Here is a 24,103-nt window from a genome sequence, read left to right as displayed (position 1 = left end):
GGTTTTCATTTGTTTTCTGACAAGTCCAGCAAGTGGACGAGTTTGTGATCCCAGGCTCAAAGTCAGTGTTCTTCTATGTAATTAATAACATTGTGTTTCAGCGAATGGTACACTGTGATACATTTTTGAATAGATCTTTAGGAGAGGAAATGAATTACCGAATAAAAAATACAGGGTTCCATTTAAAAAAAGTCATACCGGTCTTCATATCTTTGTAAAAAACAAAGCTAAGACGGGAGTTTGAAAAGTCCGTGTAAAGTCGGAGAGATGGCACCACCGGCGCGTAACGAGGTCGTGTTTAGTTAGTGAAATCTTTGGAAAGAACGCACACCAAGTTTCAGCCATATTGGTCTATTTCTTTGCGTTTGGCATTCGTGTGAATCAAGGAAGTCGAGTGATTGTCAAAAAAGGGACGAAGAAGAATTTCGTATGGTGATTAAACATTACTTTATGAAAGCCAAAACGCCTCAGGAGACTAAAGAGAAGCTTGATAAACATTACGGCTACTCTGCACCTTCGATTAGAACAGTTTATAAGTGGTTTCAAAATTTTCGGAGTGGTCATATGGGCACAAGTGATGCAAAACGTTCTGGACGCTCTGTGGAGGTTACGACTCCAGAAATTGTTGATAAAATCCATGATATGGTGATGGATGGCAGAAGAGTTGAGGTGCGTGAGATTGCTAGTGCTGTGGGCATCTCGAATGAACGGGGATTTAATATTTTGCATAAACATTTGGACATGAGAAAGCTATCCGCAAGATGGGTTCCGCGATTGCTCACGCTTGACCAAAAACGGAATCGTGTGAAGTGTTGTAAGAATGGTTTGCAGCTGTTCAGGAAGAATCCGCAGGACTTTAAGCGTCGTTTCGTCACTATGGATGAAAACATGGATACATTACTAGACTCCTGAGACCAAACAACAATCTAAACAATGGGTTACCAGGGGAGAATCTGCACCAAATAGGCGAAGACCAGTTCTCCGGCCGGAAAGGTTATGCGACTGTCTATTGGGATTCGCAAGGGATAATTATCATCGACTATCTGGAAAAACGTAAAACTATTACAGATGCATATTATTCATCGTTATTGGAATGTCTGAAAACAGAGCTGCAAGAAAAACGCCGGCAATTGGACCGCAAAAAGGTCGTTTTCCATCACGACAATGCACCAGCACACACCTCAGAAGTTTTGGTCGCAAATTAATGGAAATGGGATTCCAAGTTGTTTCAAAGCCCCACTATTCTCCAGACTTGGCTCCGTCGGACTACTATTTGGACTTCAATTTGAAGAAATGGCTGGCGGGACAAAGATTTTGTTCAAACGAGGAGGTGATTGTAGCAACTAATAGCTATTTTGCAGACTTGGACAATTCCTATTATTCGGAAGGGATCAACAAATTAGAACAGCGTTGGACGAAGTGTATAAGTCTAAAAGGTGACTATGTCGATATACAAAAAAGGTTTACCCGAAACACATAAGTAGTTTTTATTTTTGCACGGACTTTTCAAATGAACCTAGTACAACCAAGGCAACCATGCTGACTGTTGTCCCCCTGACGTCTAAAGAACATTTGCTTGAAACATTCTGTAATTTGCATATGGACAAACCGTTATATAGGGTGGTCAAGATAAATGGGACACCCTCTATGTATTGCTGTCATACATTTCTACACTTTCCTGAACTGTATTTTTCATACTATCATTTGCTAGGAATCCTGCACTTCTAAGATATCCTCAACTCACAAGAAAATTAATATTCATAAATTATAACGAAGAACAAGTTACTGAAATGAAACATTGCTTTCCTCAGAATTAGTTTCTTATTATAATATAAAACATGAGAATACACAGAAATAAAACATTGGTCATAAATAAAAAACAAACACAAAACTAAGTTCACAGTCACAGATGATACTGACGGGTGTCAACGTTATTGAAGGGGAGGGGGATGGTCAACTTAAGACGACGCCACGCACGACATAATCGCAACAATGCTAACTCTCCAATATAAGATATTTTCACCAACGAACTGCTCAACAAGTGACATGGAAGTGTACAACTGCTAAGACCGCAACCAGTGCACCCTTGCCCCAAGTCGAGTTGATTAGCCGGCCGCTGTGGCCGAGCGGTTCTAGGAGCTTCAGTCCGGAAGCACGTGGCTGCTACGGTCGCAATATCGAATCCTGCCTCGGGTATGGATGTGTATGATGTCCTTAGGTTAGTTAGGCTTAAGTAGTTCTAGGGGACTGATTACCTCAAATGTTAAGTCCCATAGTGCTTAGAGACATTTAAACCATTCGAGTGGAGTATCAAGGCTTGCGCCCACCGGAGAACTAAGGCTGTACTCTCCGGTGGGCCTCCGTCGAATGCCACGAAAAATCATTCCTTCCTCAACACTATCAGTGCACGAGGAGCGACACCAAAAATTGTCTTCAGTCGTCAAGTGGCTCACATAATTCGCGCCAATTGCATGACTATAACACCACGCCAAAACTCCCTTCTAGACACTGCCTAAAGTATTCTCTAATTGGAAAGCTCGCCACCAGAAACTATGAACACCACCACAACGAGTTCTGATATCAACAGTGGTCGTTCAGTTGCGCCACGATATGATCCTGTGCGTGCCGAGATCGTCTCACATCAGAAACGCTGTGACTGGCTTTTGGCTCCCACGCTACCCTGGTCCCAAATAAACTGTCAAGAATCTTTCTCCTGCTGCAGACAGTGCTCTTCTCCTCAGAGCGACTCTTTAAATGGCCCCCAGAGTGTCGCACGTGACATCCTGAACCTGGAGCATGACACAAGGCGCTGGACAGTGCCCTGCGGCGCGTCCGTCGCTCACCTCCCTGCCTAAAGATCAGGAAACATGAAATGCAATGGACATCGCCGGGGTCCATAGGTCGGTGCGGTCCCTGCTTTTGTGACGGCTCAGGTGTGTTTTCCAAAACTGTCATCTGTGGATCCCGTCGCACAGTGCAATGGATGTGTCGCGGAGGCGTACTCGCCGATACGAAAAAACATACCACCCTAATTATCAAGTCTCCCCAGCTGTTAATCCTAGCAGCGAACAGACTCTTCATCCCATGTTATACATTCATTTAATTGCTCTGATGGGTGAATAAGTGAGATGGATATAATGCTTCTGTACTGATTATTTAATTACCAAAGACGAAAGAAAGACAGCCCAAAGGCATAGTAACCTTTCATCTGCTGATACCTTGCTGCGTCATAAACCACTCAAAGGTGTTGAAAGGGAAGGCACATAGACAGTCTTTCACAAAGCCTTTCACGGGCCCCACAACTAAAAATCACACACCTTGAGTCCAGGCGACCTTGTAGGCATATGGTGCATTGCAGGATCAGTATACCCGTACCTTAGCAGAGGTACAGAGCCGTACTCTCACAGTTGTAACTGAATTGCACCTGTTGAAACGTTTCTGTGTTAGCATCAGCTCCTTTTGATCCACATTGGGTAATGAATGAACGAGCGTGCGAGCTTAGTTGCACCTGGGAGACCTTGCTAGCAATCACATGAATCGGTAACTTGCAAGCGTGACCGATGCAAATTTTTAGTTTCAGTGCATCTTAAAACTTACCCCCACCGTCTTCTTCCACGTAAAAAATTTAGGCTATTGAAATCAGCATTTTATATAAACAATAAAACATAAAATGTCAAAAATAAGATATATCACCTCTCCCCCATGAACCATGGACCTTCCCGTTAGTGGGGAGGCTTGCGTGCCTCAGCGATACAGATAGCCATACCGTAGGTGCAACCACAACGGAGGGGTATCTGTTGAGAGGCCAGACAAACGTGTGGTTCCTGAAGAGAGGCAGCAGCCTTTTCAGTAGTTGCAGGGGAAACAGTGTGGATGATTAACTGATCTGGCATTGTAACACTAACCAAAACGGTCTTGATGTGCTCGTACTGCGAACGACTGAAAGCAAGGGGAAACTACAGCCGTAATTTTTCCCGAGGGCATGCAGCTTTACTGTATGGTTAAATGATGATGGCGTCCTCTTGGGTAAAATATTCCGGAGGTAAAATGGTCCCCCATTCAGATCTCCAGGCGGAGTCTCCTCGGGAGAATGTTGTTATCAGGAGAAAGAAAACTAGCGTGCTACGGGTCGGAGCGTGGAATGCCAGATCCCTTAATCGGGCAGGTAGGTTAGAAAATTTAAAAAGGGAAATGGATAGGTTAAAGTTAGATATAGTGGGAATTAGTGAAGTTCAGTAGCAGGAGGAACAAGACTTCTGGTCATTTGAATACAGGGTTATAAATACAAAATCCAATAGGGGTAATGCTGGAGTAGGTTTAATAATCAATAAAAAAATAGGAATGCGGGTGAACTCCTAAAAACAGCATAGTGAACGCATTATTGTGGGCAAGATAGATACGAAGCCCACGCCTACCACAGTAGTACAAGTTTATATGCCAACTAGCTCTGCAGATGACGAAGAGATTGACGAAATGTATGATGAGATAAAATAAATTATTCACATAGTGAAGAGAGACGAAAATTTAATAGTCATGGGTGACTGGAATTCGGTAGTAGGAAAAGAAGAGAAGGAAACGTAGTAGGTGAATATGGAATGGGGGTAAGGAATGAACGAGGAAGCCGCCTGGTAGAATTTTGCGCAGAGCTTAACTTAATCATAGCTAATACTTGGTTCAAGAATCATCAAAGATGATTGTATACATGGAAGAAGCCTGGAGATACTAATAGGTTTCAGATAGATTATATAATGGTAAGACAAAATTTAGGAACCAGTCTTTAAATTGTAAGATATTTCCAGGGGCAGATGTGGATTCTGACCACAATCTATTGGTTATGAACTGTAGATTAAAACTGAAGAAACTGCAAAAGGGTGGGAATTTAAGGAGATGGGAGCTGGATAAACTGAAAGAACCACATATTGTAAGGAGTTTCAGAGACAGCATTACAGAACGATTGACAGGAGCAGGAAAGACAAATACAGTAGAAGAAGAATGGGTAACTTTGAGGGATGAAGTAGTGAAGGCAGCAGAAGATCAAGTAGGTAAACAGACGAGGGCTAATATAAATCTTTGGGTAACAGAAGAGATACTGAATTTAATTGAGGAAAGGAGAAGATATAAAAATGCAGTAAATGAAGCAGGCAAAAAGGAATACAAACGTCTCAAAAATGAGATCGACAGGAAGTTCAAAATGGCTAAGCAGGGAGGCTAGAGGACAAATGTAAGGATCTAGAAGCATATATCACTAGGGGTACGATAGATACTGCCTACAGGAAAATTAAAGATACCTTTGGAGTAAAGAGAACCACTTGCATGAATATCAAGAGCTCTGATGGAAACCCAGTTCTAAGCACAGAAGGGAAAGCAGAAAGGTGAAAGGAGTATATAGAGGGTCTATACAAGGGCGAGTTTCTTGAGGACATTATGAAAAGGGAAGAGGATGTAGATGAAGATGAAATGGGAGATATGATACTGTGTGAAGAGTTTGACAGAGCGCTGAAAGACCTAAGTCGAAACAAGGCCCCGGGAGTAGACAACATTCCATTACAACTACTGACAGCCTTGGGAGAGCCAGCCTTGACAACACTCTACCATCTTGTGAGCAAGATGTATGAAACAGGCGAAATACCCTCAAACTTCAAGAACAATATAATAATTCCAATCCCAAAGAAAGCAGGGGTTGACAGATGTGAAGATTACCGAACTATCAGTTTAATAAGCCACAGCTGCAACATACTACACGAATTCTTTACAGACGAATGGAAAAACTTGTAGAAGCCCTCCTCGGGGAAGATCAGTTTGGATTCCGCACAAATGTTGGAACACGTGAGGCAATACTGACCCTACGACTTATCTTAGAAAATAGATTAAGGAAAGGCGAACCTACATTTCTAGCATTTGTAGACTTAGAGAAAGCTTTTGACGATGTTGACTGAAATAATCTCTGAAGGTGGCAGAGGTGAAATACAGGGAGCGAAAGGCCATTTACAATTTGTACAGACACCAGATCGCGGTTATAAGAGCCGAAGGGCACGAAAGGGAAGCAGTGGTTGGGAAGGGAGTGAGACAGGGCTGTAGCCTCTCCCCGATGTTATTCAATCTGTATATTGAGCAAGCAGTAAAGGAAACAAAAGAAAAATTCGGAGTTGGTATTAATGTCCACGGAGAAGAAATACAAAATTTGAGGTTTGCCGATGATATTGTAATTCTGTCAGAGACAGCAAAGGACTTGGAAGAGCAGGTGAACGGAATGGACAGTGTCTTGAAAGGAGGATATAAGATGAACATCAACAAAAGCAAAACGAGGATAATGGAATGTAGTCGAATTAAGTCGGTTGATGCTGAGGGAATTAGATTAGGAAATGAGACACTTAAAGTAGTAAAGGAGTTTTGCTATTTGGGGAGCAAAATAACTGATGATGGTCGAAGTAGAGAGGATATAAAATGTAGACTGGCGATGGCAAGGAAAGCGTTTCTGAAGAAGAGAAATTTGTTAACATCGAATATAGATTTAAGTGTCAGGAAGTCTTTTCTGAAAGTATTTGTATGGAGTGTAGCCATGTATGAAAGTGAAACGTGGACGATAAATACTTTAGACAAAAGAAGGATAGAAGCTTTCGAAATGTGGTGCTACAGAAGGATGTTGAAGATTAGATGGGTAGATCACATAACTAATAAGGAGCTACTGAATAGAATTGGGGAGAAGAGAAATTTGTGGCACAACTTGACTAGAAGAAGGTATCGATTGGTAGGACATATTCTGAGGCATCAAGGGATCACCAATTTAGTATTGGAGGGCAGCGCGTAGGGTAAAAATCGTAGAGGGAGACCAAGAGATGAATACACTAAACAGTTTCAGAAGGATGTAGGTTGCAGTGGCTACTGGGAGATGAAGAAGCTTGCACAAGATAGAATAGCATGGAGAGCTGCATCAAACCAGTCTCTGGACTGAAGGCCACAACAACAACAAGGTATGTAAAGAAGATCCACTGTAATTTTTTTCGAATAAGTTATTGATTGAAAATATTTCTACAGTTATACATATTTTTAAAACAGAAAACGTTATCGAAAACTTTGATCCTTAAACTATGTTAGTGACTAGTTAACATTACTAATTTTCAAACTGAGTGCACTCAACATGAATTAACATTGACTTAACACTGCTGGTCGAGTTAACAGTACAGTACTGTGAAACACTTCAAAAATACAAATTAAATGGTCCCGGGTGATTCAGTTTATCATACTAATGACTGCATTACTAATTTTTGGAATAATGAAGTATGAGCAACCTCAAAAATTAATCTGTGATTTCAACGCAATGTAAACCTAATTTTACTGTTGCCTTACTTCATTAGTAATATTAAAGATGCCTGTTAACATTTCTACCCTCACGTCCTCACATAATTACATGTAAACATTGCTAAGGAACACAACTTAGTATTGTTTACTTGCTTAACGAATTATTCACATTTACATTATTATCGATAACTTTCTAAGCGCATTAGCATTCAGGATTGTATTCAGGATCTTTATCTGAGTCGTAGTTATTCACATCATGGTCTGATTTTTTAGAAATCGTCCCTGAAAAGCATAAAGCATTTTCCTGTCACTAATACTTCACACGTTATTATCACTGTTTACATGCACGCATCCTGACAAACTTCCCGTTAGTGAAAATCTGTAATTAGAGACATAGCCACCATTTCTCAGTTTATCATTGAAATATCAAGTAATATAAAAAAGCACACCACGTACCATACTTTAAATGCAGTATCTTAAAGTCTCTTCCAGGAGTGACTATATGGCTCGGGAATACATTACCGAGGTGAGGTTTTCTTGAAAGTTTTCGGTTACATATGTAGCTGAATCTGGTGGTGGATAGAAGGCCTCACTTGAAAGTCTATGCCCAGGCTCGACAGTGAGTCTTGCCAAACTATCTCACATGCAGCTTTAATTTCTATCTCAGGGGGTCTAAGGTTACTATCTGTTCTGATGAACATATTACCTCCATTTACGAGCACTTTATCCTTTAGGTACAGAGTTCGATTTACATAAAAATTTCACTGCTATCAATTTAAGGTTTTATCTAGCTTTCCAAAAGTAATATTTTCGTCCTGTTCCTGCATGGCATGGTCTAGATAAAAGTGAGGTGGTTCCTTCCATCGTGAAATACATTACAAATACAGCAATCTAAAAATCGGAATTAAATACTCATCCGTCTACTGAAATAAGTATCGCGTCCTTCAGTAAAGAAATAAAAATGCAATCACATCTTGAGCGACGAACCAATAAGCGGAAAACTTTTTCGTCACTTTTCCGCATTTTTCCGCTTCCGTCGACACAAGACAGCTTCAAAGTAAATGTGGAAGCTTTGGTTCAATATCGAAGTATGTGTTTTCAGGGCAGTGCGGAAGTGCCATATTGTCGTTCAAGTAAAGGTTCTAGTGGAATGGTTCCCAACCTGGGAGAATTGCCCACTGCTAGGTAAAATGAAAATTTCTAAGGAATTAAAAGAAAAGGGCTTGTTTTTGTTTCGATCACGAAAGTAAACTATTTTTAAAAGGCAATTACTATTGTCACTCTTTCGTAAGACGGTAATAGTCATTACATAAGTTACTAATAATTATATATTTCTATAAATATTATAAATTTTAATACTACCGTTAACACGTGACGCAATGTGGTAGAGACTACATCTTGCGAAATGAATGTATAAACAGCTTTACCCACACACAGTCCACCCACTACACGCACAACAGTAACCATGTAATGTCTGCTACACTGCTGTAAGGTTCCAGTTCCTGTCATTTCAGAAATAAGGAATTTAGCAATCAAGTGATTTACAAAATGGTGCTGCAGGGCGAGGGTGAAGCAAATGTCACTGTGGAGATGAGTGGTGCAGCGGAATCTTGTTATATTAGAAGTTTATACCGCCAATTTGAATAGTTATCTTTCTTTCCTCAAAAGGAAATATAGGTAGCATTCGCAATGAGCTGAGAGAGGCTCCATCATTCTTTAAAAAACGTTGTTAGAAATGAGCAGTACCATGTATCTAACTGAATCATTAGTTCTTGGTTTAGTAAAATATCTACGAGGACAAAATATTTGTTATTTGTGGAATATTCTGTAGGCTCGTTCAAGTAAAGGTTCTAGTGGAATGGTTCCCAACCTGGGAGAATTGCCCACGCATTAATAACTTGTATACGCTGAATTAAATTTCCACAATAATATTTATTTAATAATTCCTTATGAACCAGCCTTCGCTCTTCTAGGCCCTCTTCAGGTAACGTAATACTAAACAGACTATCCATTAGTACTAAACAGACCGTCTGTTTAGCATCAAGTTAACTGACGGTGACCTAGGAAACCGAAAGCCAGTTCATAACAAACTGTCAAGTAAATTTTATTGTGCAACATTAACACTGTGTAATCAAGTTTTTAATAAATACGTATTATCTATCTTCCACAATTTTAAAAACAAAAGTGTTCAAAGAAAATTCTTTGCTATTCTAAATTTTTGCTGGCTAGCTAGCTAATATCTGGTTGCACTCAGGCATAATGCCCTCACAAAGATTGGAAACCACTGTTCTAGTTGATGTGGTGTTACCGTAACCTTGCCCCACTGTTGTTCTGGACGAAAGGGAGAAAAACGAAAGGTGAAGAGAGGCACTAAGGGTATCGTCCTTGTTCGACAGCGGCATCACCATCGAGAAGGACGTAATCTCTCTCATTAGCCATTATGAATGACCTTTGAAATTAAGCCAGAAAATCACTTCAATATCGGTATCAGGAACTTACACTACATTTTCTCAATTTGCCACTGAAACCTAAGATAAATGTTTTTTCACCTCCATGAATCTAAACTCCTCCGAGTTGGTTTCCACAGAACACACTTGAGTTAGCTATCTCGGCGGCTGACTATTCTGTGCTTCAATACCGGTATGGTACTCCGAAAACGGTTTCTAACATGTTCCTTTTCATTGCACGACTGACTTCTCGGGACACATTTTACGTATCTAACTGATGAACATAATCCCTATTACCGGTACGAAGTGTCACTGTGGTTATCAGATTGCGGAATGCGAAAAAAGAGAACATTTTCCATATTTTAGGATAAAAAAGAGAACACTTTTTATTTCTTAAATTTATTACATAAGAAGCAAAAAATAAAAACATTACAAACATCTCACACACCTACAACACTCAAGTACTCTTGTATGTCTCAATTGACTGAATCTTTTTTAAAAGTTTCTTTTCTTGACACAAATATTTTAAAAAGTTCTTGCAATCCAAATTCTTAAAATTAAATTTCGCCATTGCAATTCCTTTTACAGTGTCAATAGTGAGTGTATTTCTCTCCGTTGTCCACAGTGCCTTTATTAAGGACAACATCTCAACAGAAGCAGTATGGGCTGGCAACGCGAACAAAAACTGTGCGGTTTTAATTAACTTGCTAATCTGTTCCTGCCACTACAGGATTGACCAACTTGCACCCTTTCTTATAGGCCGCTTCTGACTGTCCATCGTATGAGGCAATTATTTTTTTTAAACTTGAAAACAGATCAAAGCATTTTTGAACCCAAAAATGTGATTGATTCTTCCATGTAAGTCCACGACATATCTGAAAAATCAAGCCACTTAAAACAAGAAAATTCGCAAAATGGTTCCATCCACATATTCAGGTACTCCAGACATCCTTCATAGAGCATACCAACATGGCATTTAAAATCCTTCACCTTCGAAGCATGACCATCATTTTCCATTAGAAATAATCTTTCTGTCACACTCAAAGATATAGAATTTTCATCTTTTCTGTGTCAAATGACATCACGAAGGTGTGCATTCATGATATCTATAAGGGAGTTTTCTTCCTTTTCCAAGTTACCAATATAATCATGAAAAATGCCAACTAAAAGATTGGATATGCCATAGACATGTCTCATTGATAGTGTTCATAAAACATTATTTAGGAATTTTTGAGGTTTGTTTTGTGACAGAAAAAAGGATTTCAGAGCAGGAAACATCTCTGTATGGGAATAGTGACAGTCATCGAGTCTTTCTATGGTTGAGAAGTTATTGGTACTCCATTTCGACAAAATCACTAAATTTCTTTAGAGACTCAACAAGGACAGTATGTGTAGAAAAACGGCTATATAGTTTCATTACTAACAATTATAAATCAGTTTCAAGGAGGTCAGTTCCGTGCTGAAAACAGATATTAAGAACATGAGCTGGACATCTCACTCCAAGTAATACCTTGTCCAGCACTCTCTTTAGGTTAGTAAATACGTTATTTCTGTCACCTCTCTTTGCACCATCCAACATTGTGTTGCAATTATCAGCACCAAACGCCACTCATTTGTCCTTAATTTTACACTTGTCAGGCGTATCACGTATGTATGTTGAAATAGTTTATGCAGTTTCATTTGGTCTACTTTCTATACTAAAAAGTTTAATTTGCAGCCTTCCATTCCTGAGATCAAAGTAATGAACTATAATGGGGATCACTTTAATATTCTCATGGTTGCTAGCATCTGTCGAGATGCCAACAAAAGGAATGCACTCCAGATCTTTCACGATGCATTCTACTGAATGAGGTGCTAGGACTGAATTCACAATTCTTTCGGCTTTGGTACGTTTACATGAGATTTTTGATGATGTGGGTAAGTCATGGAAAATTTCTCTTAACAGTCCACTGGTTCAGTCCACAGATTTATAGCTGCTGTGGTGAAATACCGTATGGTAAGCAAGAGTCCCTTCCGCAGCACTTATTTTTGTGTCCAGTCCAGCACAGGGTTTTGTAAAAAAGTAGTCATTTTATCTGACGAACTTGATTCCCTAAGCACACTTTCTTTTTCTTGTGCTGTTCCAGGCCGCTGGCGCCGTGATTTTCTGTAGAAACATAGGTCGCTGAGTAGCAGACAATACATTCTGCTTTCCATTAAACTCAAAAGGTTGGATATTTTTATCGAAGTTTATCCGTAAATGTACACTTAGTCTTTGGCCTGATGAGATATTATCTAAAACAAAAGTGAAACATTTATTCTGTGCCGTAAACTATATTTTGAAAATACTGAAACTTACCCAATAAGATGAATACGGAATACGAAAAGTAAAGACGCAGCTGGATGATCAACAAGGTCGCTACAAACATGTGTATCACACGAAAACAAATAGCACGTATACATCACAGCTATCCTTTGACCATAGATACTATCTATGGCCGAAGCAGCTACCTCGAAGCTAAAAAGATAGAAACATAATTTGTACGCTATATAAATACAACGGATCGATTTTAAGCTAATAGCAAATGATGTAATTCAATGACAGAAGTAAAAAGTACATAAATTGTTGACGATACGAGATGAAAACAAAATTCAAAATATCTTCATTCCCAAAACTCAGGACTGCGGACATTATCAGAAATGGCAAAAATGTATGCGGACCCTACATTAAAAGTCGAAAATGAGGACATGTCCTCGTAAATGCGGTTGTCTGGTAAACCTACGTGTCACGAAATAATATATCTTTAAGTATTTAATTTCATACCGTATATGCGACTGCGGTGGATTTAACACTTATTTTCAACGTCTGCCACTGACGATACATTTGTGTAGACTAAGAAGGAAACGTGTGACAATCCGTGTGACTTCTTTCTCCCGTACGCGTAGCGTGAAACGGAAGGCTGCGTAACAACTTGAGAGCTGCCATTGGAGACAAAATGAGAGCTGGAAGCGACATGGCTCGCGGTCGTCGAACTTGGAGCCAAGGAGATGGTCGATGTATTGGAAAATCGACTGCACGATCATTCATTTATGGCGCTCGCAGACAGTCGCGGGTTCTGCCCGTCACGGCTGCGCGCGAACGACGAAACCTCACAGCGTTACCTTTTGTATCCACTCGGCCTGTGTTAACCCAGGCTTCCAGTGGAGAAAAGAAGATGTGAGTCTATCGTGTAATGGATGTCGAGGATAATATAGACGGAATACAAGCTAACCAGTGCACTGAACGAAATTGGTTACGACAGTTAGTAAGGACTATTACAGCTTCGCCTCACGTAAAGAAATCACGGAACATCCAAGCCCCAGAATGCAATTCTAGTTTACTTACTGCTGCTGTAACTCACTTGGTGAATTTCATATTCGATATTTCGATATTTATTGTCTGATGCAGTTATGCACTAAGTAAAAGTGTTATACTATTATAAATTCACGTATTTGTGGATCTGTAATAGATATGAGAACTATATCAGGAACACGAAGAAACGAAAGTGCGATTACATCTAATTATTGTGTATAATCTTAGCTGGATAAAAATGTGGATCCCTGTGGCTAGTTTAAGAGATTTATTTCGTCATATGTGTGTCTAACTATTCGAAATAAAACTCAGATACTAAATAAATTTACGAGATTAGGGGAAAGGAGAAACATATACAAATTTAACCCATTTTTAGGGACTTAGCGAAGTTAATTTTTTATCACATTAGAAGTGTGATCAACTTAACACATTTAATTTTTGATAATTTTAATTTCATGATGACCAAAAGGTATGATGGTAAGTACTTTTCCCTTTAACATTTGTGGGCTTTACGAATTTCCATCACACAAACTTCAAAATTCCCTTGATAACGCTAAACATTTGTATAAAGCGACTCTCTATGCTCTAAATTTGAAAGTTTAGCGACTTCTGCTCGCTCCCATCTGTGTCAAAGCACAGCAAGTCACTGTAGAAACGAAGAAATGTGTTTCGACTTCACAAGTGACAACTGCAGTGATCTGATGATAACTGACTCGTGGTCTTCTTTATTTTCGAAACGAACAAGCTGTTTCGAGCCTAGCAATAAAAGAATAACGAGGCAGTATAATGTGTTAACAAATTTGCACCTACTATATAACGCAGTTATTATAAACATTAAACAAAACTGCATTGCTGGCAATTAAAGATGCCTCGCAAATAAAATGAAGCGAAACGTGAATGATGCAATGAAAACAGCCTCTTTTTTAATTTCATTAGATGAATCACATCCCAAGGAAACTAAATAATTATTTTAGCAGTTTTAGCAGTTTTTTTTATTACTGGTACTGCGCAAAATAGTAGGCACATACAGTGGTGGTAAGACATATTCCCAAGGACGTAGTAAAACAATAAAGTTGGTGTTAAGTATGCCTCCCGCAGTCCACAAAAAGAAATATTAGTTTTGTGGTAAGTTTATTTCTCATATCTTGTGGAGAAATTACTTTGGCGGTAAATAGGTAAGCATACTTCCTACTGGCCCTCAAAGGACGGCTATTTGGCAGTATGTATCCTTCCCGCGGACCTTGAGATATTTTATGAGAATTAAAAGCTATATTTCACAACAAACCGAAACTACAGCTGGTACACCAAACTACCACTGCATACCAGGATCGCACACAGATGGAACAACGTATTTTTATGAACGTAGGAAACAAATAGAGTTTGTGATAAATATACTTCGCCTGCCTGCGCACTGGACGTAATGCTGAAGATGGGAACGTCTAACGCTTTTGAGCTGTTGATAGACATTGGGCAATTTACGATGGTACAGCAACTAATTCTTCGTCTTTACCACTTGAGTTGCCAAAAATTACAATCGTCACGACATTATCTATGATGTAGAGAATGTAGAATATGTGAATAAGGAGTGGACAAAGCCGAAACAAAGGAGTGACTTCTGGGTGACAAATATTCAGCGGGAAAAGGGAATAATTTATGAAGCAAAAGGACATTGTAATAATTGTAATAAAATAATCCTTAATGCTATAAAGAAATGAAATTTAAAGATGTAAATTGGTTTTTTTTGCTGTATGTTTGCGAATAATGTAAAGGTGAACATGAGAATTGAAAATTAATTATACTCAAATTATACTGATCTGGCCTTGTAACAATAACCAAAACGGCCTAGCTGTGCTGGTACTGCGAACGGCTGAAAGCAAGGGGAAACTACGGCCGTAATTTTTCCCGAGGGCATACAGCTTTGCTGTATGATAAAATGATGATGGCGTCCTCTTGGGTAAAATATATTCCGGAGGTAAAATAGTCCCCCATTCGGATCTACGGGCGGGGACTACTCAAGAGGATGTCGTTATCAGGAGAAAGAAAACTGGCGTTCTACGGATCGGAGCGTGGAATGTCAGGTCCCTTAATCGGGCAGGTAGGTTAGAAAATTTGAAAAGGGAAATGGATAGGTTAAAGTTAGATATAGTGGGAATTAGTGAAGTTCGGTGGCAGGAGGAACAAGACTTCTGGTCAGGTGACTACAGGGTCATAAACTCAAAGTCAAATAAGGGGTAATGCAGGAGTAGGTTTAATAATGAATAGGAAAATAGGAGCGCGGGTAAGCTACTACAAACAGCTTAGTGAACGCATTATTGTGGCCAAGATAGATACGAAGCCCACACCTACTACAGTAGTACAAGTTTATATGACAACTAGCTCTGCAGATGACGCAGAAATTGAAGAAATGTATGATGAAATAAAAGAAATTATTCAGATTGTGAAGGGAGACGAAAATTTAATAGTCATGGGTGACTGGAATTCGAGTGTAGGAAAAGGGAAAGAAGGAAACGTAGTAGGTGAATATGGATTGCGGCAAAGAAATGAAAGAGGAAGCCGCCTGGTAGAATTTTGCACAGAGCACTACTTAATTATAGCTAACACTTGGTTTAAGAATCATGATAGAAGGTTGTATACATGGAAGAACCCTGGAGATACTAAAAGGTATCAGATAGATTATATAATGGTAAGACAGAGATTTAGGAACCAGGTTTTAAATTGTAAGACATTTCCAGGGGCAGATGCGGACTCTGACCACAATCTATTGGTTATGACCTGTAGATTAAAACTGGAGAAACTTCAAAAAGGTGGGAATTTAAGGAGATGGGACCTGGATAAACTGAAAGAACCAGAGGTTGTACAAAGTTTCAGGGAGAGCATAAGGGAACAATTGACAGGAATGGGGGAAAGAAATAGTGAAGGCAGCAGAGGATCAAGTAGGTAAGAAGACGAGGGCTAGTAGAGATCCTTGGGTAACAGAAGAAATATTGAATTTAATTGATGAAAGGAGAAAATATAAAAATGTAGTAAATGAAGCAGGCAAAAAGGAATACAAACGCCCCATAAATGAGATCGACAGGAAGTGCAAAATGGCTAAGCAGGGATGGCTAGAGGACAAATGTAAGGAAGTAGAGGCTTATTTCACTAGGGATAAGATAGATACTGCCTACAGGAAAATTAAAGAGACCTTTGGAGATAAGAGAACCACTTGTATGAACATCAAGAGCTCAGATGGAAACCCAGTTCTAAGCAAAGAAGGGAAAGCAGAAAGGTGGAAGGAGTATGTAGAGGGTCTATACATGGGCGATGTACTTGAGGACAATATTATGGAAAAGGAAGAGGATGTAGATGAAGATGAAATGGGAGATACGATACTGCGTGAAGAGTTTGACAGAGCACTGAAAGACCTGAGTCGAAACAAGGCCCCCGGAGTAGACAACATTCCATTGGAACTACTGACAGCCTTGGGAGAGCCAGTCCTGACAAAACTCTACCATCTGGTGAGCAAGATGTATGAAACAGGCGAAATACCCTCAGACTTCAAGAAGAATATAATAATTCCAATCCCAAAGAAAGCAGGTGTTGACAAATGTGAGAATTACCGAACAGTCAGTTTAATAAGCCATAGCTGCAAAATACTAACACGAATTCTATACAGACGAATGGAAAAACTAGTAGAAGCCGACATCGGGAAAGATCAGTTTGGATTCCGTAGAAATACTGGAACACGTGAGGCAACACTGACTTACGACTTATCTTAGAAGAAAGATTAAGGAAAGGCAAACCTACGTTTCTAGCATTTGTAGACTTGGAGAAAGCTTTTGACAAAATACAGGAAGCGAAAAGCTATTTACAATTTGTACAGAAACCAGATGGCAGTTATAAGAGTCGAGGGACATGAAAGGGAAGCAGTGGTTGGAAAGGGAGTAAGACAGGGTTGTAGCCTCTCCCCGATGTTATTCAATCTGTATATTGAGCAAGCAGTAAAGGAAACAAAAGAAAAATTCGGAGTAGGTATTAAAATCCATGGAGAAGAAATCAAAACTTTGAGGTTCGCCGATGACATTGTAATTCTGTCAGAGACAGCAAAGGACTTGGAAGAGCAGTTGAACGGAATGGATGGTGTCTTGAAGGGAGGATATAAGATGAACATCAACAAAAGCAAAACGAGAATAATGGAATGTAGTCGAATTAAGTCGGGTGATGTTGCAGGTATTAGATTAGGAAATGAGACACTTAAAGTAGTCAAGGATTTTTGCTATTTGGGCAGCAAAATAGCTGATGATGGTCGAAGTAGAGAGGATATAAAATGTAGACTGGCAATGGCAAGGAAAGCGTTTCTGAAGAAGAGAAATTTGTTAACATCGAGTATAGATTTAAGTGTCAGGAAGTCATTTCTGAAAGTATTTGTATGGAGTGTAGCCATGTATGGAAGTGAAACATGGACGGTAAATAGTTTGGACAAGAAGAGAATAGAAGCTTTTGAGATGTGGTGCTACAGAAGAATGCTGAAGATTAGATGGGTAGATCACATAACTAATGAGGAGGTACTGAATAGAATTGGGGAGAAGAGGAGTTTGTGGCACAACTTGACCAGAAGAAGGGATCGGTTGGTAGGACATGTTCTGAGGCATCAAGGGATCACCAATTTAGTATTGGAGGGCAACGTGCAGGGTAAAAATCGTAGGGGGAGACCAAGAGATGAATACACTAAGCAGATTCAGAAGGATGTAGGTTGCAGTAGGTACTGGGAGATGAAGAAGCTTGCACAGGATAGAGTAGCATGGAGAGCTGCATCAAACCAGTCTCAGGACTGAAGACCACAACAACAACAACAACAACAACAAAGGAATTAGAGGCCGTCATCCAACCACCGGGGTGGAAAAGTCATGTCCGAGTTAGCAGCATAGAGGGAGGACAAAACGGAGTCTGGGACTATCGTGGTGCTGACGCCGCGGTGGAGAGAGTGGGCGGTTACAGCATCAGTGACACATAAATTATGCGGCAATATGGAAAGAACGTTGCCAAAATCTAAATCGTCAGTGGAGGAGTGAATTTCGTTTTGATGTGCATTTGAGCAGTCTTTCAATCAAAGTGATTAACTCGAACAAAGGAGCAGTCAAAATTTCAGCTCTGTCAACAGTACGAATCACATGATAATTACTGGCTCAAGTCACATTCAAGTTGTCAAAAGTAGATTCAGTATTGTAGTTAGGTAGATTGGCACCCAGTGTGGAGTTTTAATTTGTCTCCCTGCTCCCTTACTCCTCTCCCCCACCAATTAAACGTTTTACAACTGTAGTAATTACTGTTTCTGAGGGTTTTTTTTTTTTGTTGAGATCCGCCAGTATGCTGTAACACTGACCTTCTCGGCTCCTGATGCTTAGTCAACGTCTCATCTGCGGCTTTATCACAAGGCATCATTCCCTTCACCCAGACAGTTTTACTTTTCTCCACAAGAATGCTCCTGTCCTCACGTAAGTCCTTCACAAATTGGAGTGCTTTATCAAGAAGATAATTTCTGTTGCCTTTTAAAAAGAGCTCATCTTAGGAATAAACATTCCGATGGTGACTCCCAGAAGGTGTAATTATTTTTGAGCATGGTTGACTTTGTCACAAGATTGGTTGATAGCTTCCAAAACTAAATATGAAGCGCACGTAACTCAAGCAGGTACGTATACGTAACACTAATTCTGGCGTATCATGAACAGCATTTTATTTAGAATAAATCAGGTCACTGTTGCACATGTAGAACAATCCAAACATAAAATGAAACGAGCTAAGTACAATCGTAACAGATGTAGGTATTTCATCCAAGCCTGACCAGTAACTAAGTGAAGTTTTTGTCAGAATAAGAGCGCCGCACTGCAAAAAATCAGTTCATGACTTGTTACTGATGTGTGTTGATGTCTGCTGCTACAGTTTCTTCTAATGCAACACACCATAAACACAAAAACGAGAGATCACCCAAATGAGGTAAAAGTATTTGAGCATATATTCTGATTTCTACGCTTTCCGAAGGATCAGCCACTCCTTAGTGGGATCGAAAATCTTTTTAAAATATAACAGCTTCATAGTGAGCACTAAATCATACATCTGTAAGTCTCTTAACTGTAACGCCAGCGTTTTTCCGAAAGATTGTCCATCTGTGAGTAGAGGCTGGAAAAACAGATACAAAATTTTGAAATCCCAAAAAAATCATATGTAATGGAACTGCTGCAGAAGATTGTAATACACACAGATTGAGAGAGTTGTTTGCACATAGTATAAACAGTGCATTAGGATGAAGTTCACAAATTATTGTTTGAGCTCCTGAATGCACTCCTGCCAGACTACAAGCACTGTCATATCCTTGTCCAAGTCATATTGTTATATCCAGATCATCCTGCTCAACAGCCTCTAAAACAATCTTCGGTTATGTTAATGGCTGTCTCTGCAGTTTGTTGAAAAACTCTGGAAGTAACTCACTTACTTCTACGTTTTTGGTTTTTGGTTTCTCTGTGGACGTAACGAATAGTAACCTGTACGTGAGATGTCCAGCGTACTGCCAGAGATGATACAAAAATCCAGAAACCCCAAACCGAATATCTCCTCCATTCACAACCTCAATTTCTTTTCTATGTACGTTCACTAATAAAGGATCGTTTTGCTGTATTTTAGAGTCTCAGATCCCTCCTTATCACAAAAACCTATGTTAACAACGCCCCTGTACAAAAGAAAGATATACAATGTGTAACAAAGAGCTACGGCCAAACTTCGGGAACCATTCCTCACAAGTAGAGTATGAAAATGTCTTGTGCAGACATAGGTCCGGAAACGCTTTACTTTATGTTACAATTCAGTTTCAAAAACTCTTCAACATATTAATTATTTACTTTGAAAAGTAGCCTCATCAGCGGACAGCACATTTTCCCTAAAGTGAAGGCTGACACACCGTAGAATGAACCAGTCGCAGAAGTGTACTACTGCAAGAAAATCATTTACTGATAACGTCCGCACACGGTGTACAAGGGACCTATAGAGCAGGTTCTCATATAGCGCTCTTCAGAGTCATGGGGTCGGCATTAATTGTTGCAGCTAATTGTCTTACGCAGATGCTATGATTGACGTCAACTGCGCGAAGAAATTCCTGCTCCAGCTGAGGTGTCCTCGTCCTTTTAGGTCTCCCCGAGTAGCGCGTGGCAGGCTGAAAGGGCCCATACCCAGTATGGTGACGATCACTTCCTGTCCGGGCACTGTCGTTCTGGAAATCTCTCCCGATCCAGACGTTGAGCACCGCGGCTATTACCATGAGTACACTTCCACAACGCTCTCCCTTGCTGCTACTAGAACAATAAAGTTAGCTGTATGCCATCACAAGCATTCAAGTGGGTGACATGCCAATTGAACAACAAACACTGGCGGTGAATCAAAGACTAATGTACATTCTAATCAAACGCAACCAAGATGGTATTTTGAACACTCCATGTAACAAAATGTTTTATGTAAATTTGGTACAGTCTGCTTCTGTCTGTTTCTCGTGATTAATGTGACTAAGAAGAGAAGTAGAAAATGAGCTCTAACAGGAAATAAAGCGTCTGTGGACCCATGTCAATATGACACATTTTCTTCCTTTATGGATGAGGAACTTTTCCTGAATGTTTGGCCATGTTTCTTTTTTTTTTTTTTTTTTACTTTCTGTATCTTAAACTTAGATCATTTGCGCCACTGTCTCAAATACTATGTTACAACAGTTTCTGTTTATACGCTATTTTAGCTGTAAAATGAGCGTATGCCTTCAAAACGGTCATGCCCTACCCATAACGTCTCTCGTTGCCCGCCCGCTCCCGTTAAGTTTCAGAAATGAAATGACGAAGAACAAAATCATTTTATAACTCGTGCCACAATACCTAGCAAATTTTATAATCCCTACGGAGCTGATACCCGGTGCGGGCCGCAAACGTTCTCCCTCCTCAATCTCCTTCTCAGCTAAGCCTCTGAGTGGAGTACTTGGAATAGAGGTATATGTAGCAGTGCAAAAGGTGTTTATTCATAGCTAAATTGTCTGTAGTTAAATAAATCTTAAAAGACAATTTCGCATTTACTTCCCTTCCTGTCTGTTGACTGTTTCCTTAAAATTTGTTGTTTTCACCACTGTGTACTAATTAAAGATAAGATCATCAAAGGAACCCTTTCATTTAAAATAGAACACCCCTGGGCGCTAGATAATCGTAATTAAAGGTAAGCCGAAACATTATTAAATGTGGTGGCTATTCACAGATAGTGAAATTCGAACTATAATGGTTGAATCATGACGTCCAACCACTATTCGTCTTGTTGAATTTGCTTAAATACTAACTCTCATTGCGACACGTGCTGGTATAACGTAATGCACAGTGCTCTAGCTTGCGAGACACAAAGTTGAGCCAGAACCGGAAGAATTCTGCGCAGCGTATTAACGACCGAGCGCAGGTATATCGGTGAGAGAGACTGTTTGTCACTCTGGTTTAGACAACTGCTGAGTTGGTCCCAAAAATCCGCTTCATACGATAAGATACGCAAGCTATTACAATATGATAACACACAGGGCACTGTTTCCTTGCTTCGCAGACACAAGGGGCACACGACTTCCCTCCATTAGGTTTCCTTGCCGACTGTGATATCAGGTAGGACATCCAGCTACAGAGGTAAAAAATAAAATATAATAAAATTTGCAAATCCTGAAAAGCAGGCCCTGTACTAGGTGAGATAAACACCCTGAGAAGGAAGACTAAAATACATTGTGCACAGTTATTCTAAAGGTAATGAAAGAGTAATCTGAATCCGTGAAAGAAAATATTGAGAGGAATCATATTCACTTGAAAAAAGTAGTGCACTTCTGGGATTAGCGTCTTCTGCGCCTATTGATTGTCCTTTCAGCATTATGGATGTACAAGATTTTATAGAGTTAAATATTATGTTTCAGTACATTTAGCATGGGATTTACGTGATAGATGTTTTTACTAAAAAGAACCTGAACCTCCTGTTCTTTCCTGAATTTCTGACTCTTGTCCGTCTTCTCGCTGTTCTACAATTTTTTCTTTGTTCCTCCATCTTGCATGTGTCTTTTCGTTCTTCCTCCTGTATACAATGGTCATTGACTCTCTGTGCTCTGGTGCTTTGGGATTTGTGCTAGAATCTTCTTGGACTGTTATACAGCTCGCAGGCACTTGGGACGACTTAGCTAGTCCTGTCATAGTCGCTCCGCTGCTTTGGGATTTGTGCTGTAATCTTTACGGAACAGGTCGTGCAGTCCCTTGTTATACAGCTTGTATACACTTGGGGCAATTAACTAGTCCTGTCATGATCGCCAAGTGTGACACTCATTGGAAATCTAGGTAATTTCAACTGGTTCGGACTGGGACGTCCCATGCTGTATGCATGAAACGGAAAATGTATCTTATCTCGCAGCCATTGAACTGCTAATGCCTCATAGGTGCTGTGCTTTTTAACATTTACTGTGGTGTTGTGATCATCTAAGTTTTTTAAGTCTCTAGTAAATATTACTGCAAAACTTGTAACCTGGCCCTTGGCCATTTTCAGCCATGCTTTACATTTGAAGTCAACACTTGCTTCCTCACTTGAAGAGTTGGGTATCCTATGAGTGTAGCTATTCACTATAACTGAACTCCTAAATTTAGTATTAACAATTGTCACCTTTGGAAACGGAGATGATCTGACGATGCACTAGTTTAAAATTTTTGATCCTACAAAGCCCTTAGCACACCATATATTTATGTTTGTATTTGATGATAGCGTAACAGTAGAAAACCGGATGGTAATATTAATAATAAAAACCATAGAATATTACTCCAGTGCCGTGTGTGTTTGCATTCATAATGGAAAAATAATATTTCCATAGAATGTATTAAATTTGCAATGCAAATTGTCGCACTCTTCTTTACTGCCATCATAGAGATCAAAAACACCGTCAATGTAACGCTTCCAACGTACCACCTTTGTGGCCTCCTCTAGGTACCTTATAAAAAAACCCATACTCAAAATGCGGCATAAAAATGATCGCCAAAATAGTGTATTTTGAGTACTGCTCCATTGGACGATATTCAGGGTGAAACCTAAAGTCCTTAATGCCGGGTTGTGCGATTTTTAAAGCATAGCAGACGACATTCCCAGTCAGTCAAACGTATGTGTAATGTATGACGTGTGGTAAGAATAGCAGCCCAACTACGGCAAGTAGATATCGTGGATGATGTGTTGCTGCTATATCATGGTACCAAGGATAACTACACAGCTTACACTGAGCTTTTAAATAAGTAATATTCTGAATTCAGTTCACTACATAGGATAATAGTTAAGGGAAAATCCCTTATCTTGATTTGCTTGTAACTTTAGATGCGTCCAGATTGAATATGATACGTATACGAAAGAAACCACGACTGATGGGGACATCCATAATGATTCGCAGAAACCCCACTGTTATAAGATGGCTATCATTATGTCGTTGCTCCATTGGTTGCATAATGTACCACTTAATCAGGAAGCTTTTAATAGGGAACTTTAAGTGATCCAATACATTGCTTATACTATGCCACCACTCCATTTTGGCTAATTTTTACGGTGTGCACAGAACACACATGAGCGATGGGGGTCTGATGCATAATGAGTAGGTTAATCGTCCTCTCCCAGTTAATGGCTTTTTGCTGTTCCCTACTTGTGGTCATTTGCGTTACAGAACTGATATGGTAGCACTCAGTTTAGATTTCCTCTCTGATGTTTGCATGATATAGATTCCACAATGTTTTCCCATTTTAAAAATTTGGTGCTATGTATATCTTTTTGAAGTGGAAGCCTCGTTTTCGCTTGCTGTTTGGTATATCTTGCACCTGTCTTGTCCGACCCAGTCTGTAGAGGCCTCTATGCCCTACAAAAAGGATGTCTTATGAATCAATGGAGCATTCGGATTGCCTCTTACTGAATTTACCCACCAAACTGCTGCTGCTGCTCCTGCCGATGTGAGAGCACTGTCCTCCATTTTCTGCAGACGAGACTT

This window comes from Schistocerca serialis, chromosome 4 (assembly GCF_023864345.2).
Source record: "Schistocerca serialis cubense isolate TAMUIC-IGC-003099 chromosome 4, iqSchSeri2.2, whole genome shotgun sequence".
Lineage (NCBI taxonomy): Eukaryota > Metazoa > Arthropoda > Insecta > Orthoptera > Acrididae > Schistocerca > Schistocerca serialis.
The sequence above is the reverse complement of the archived record's forward strand: the minus strand, read 5'-3'. Positions refer to the sequence as shown.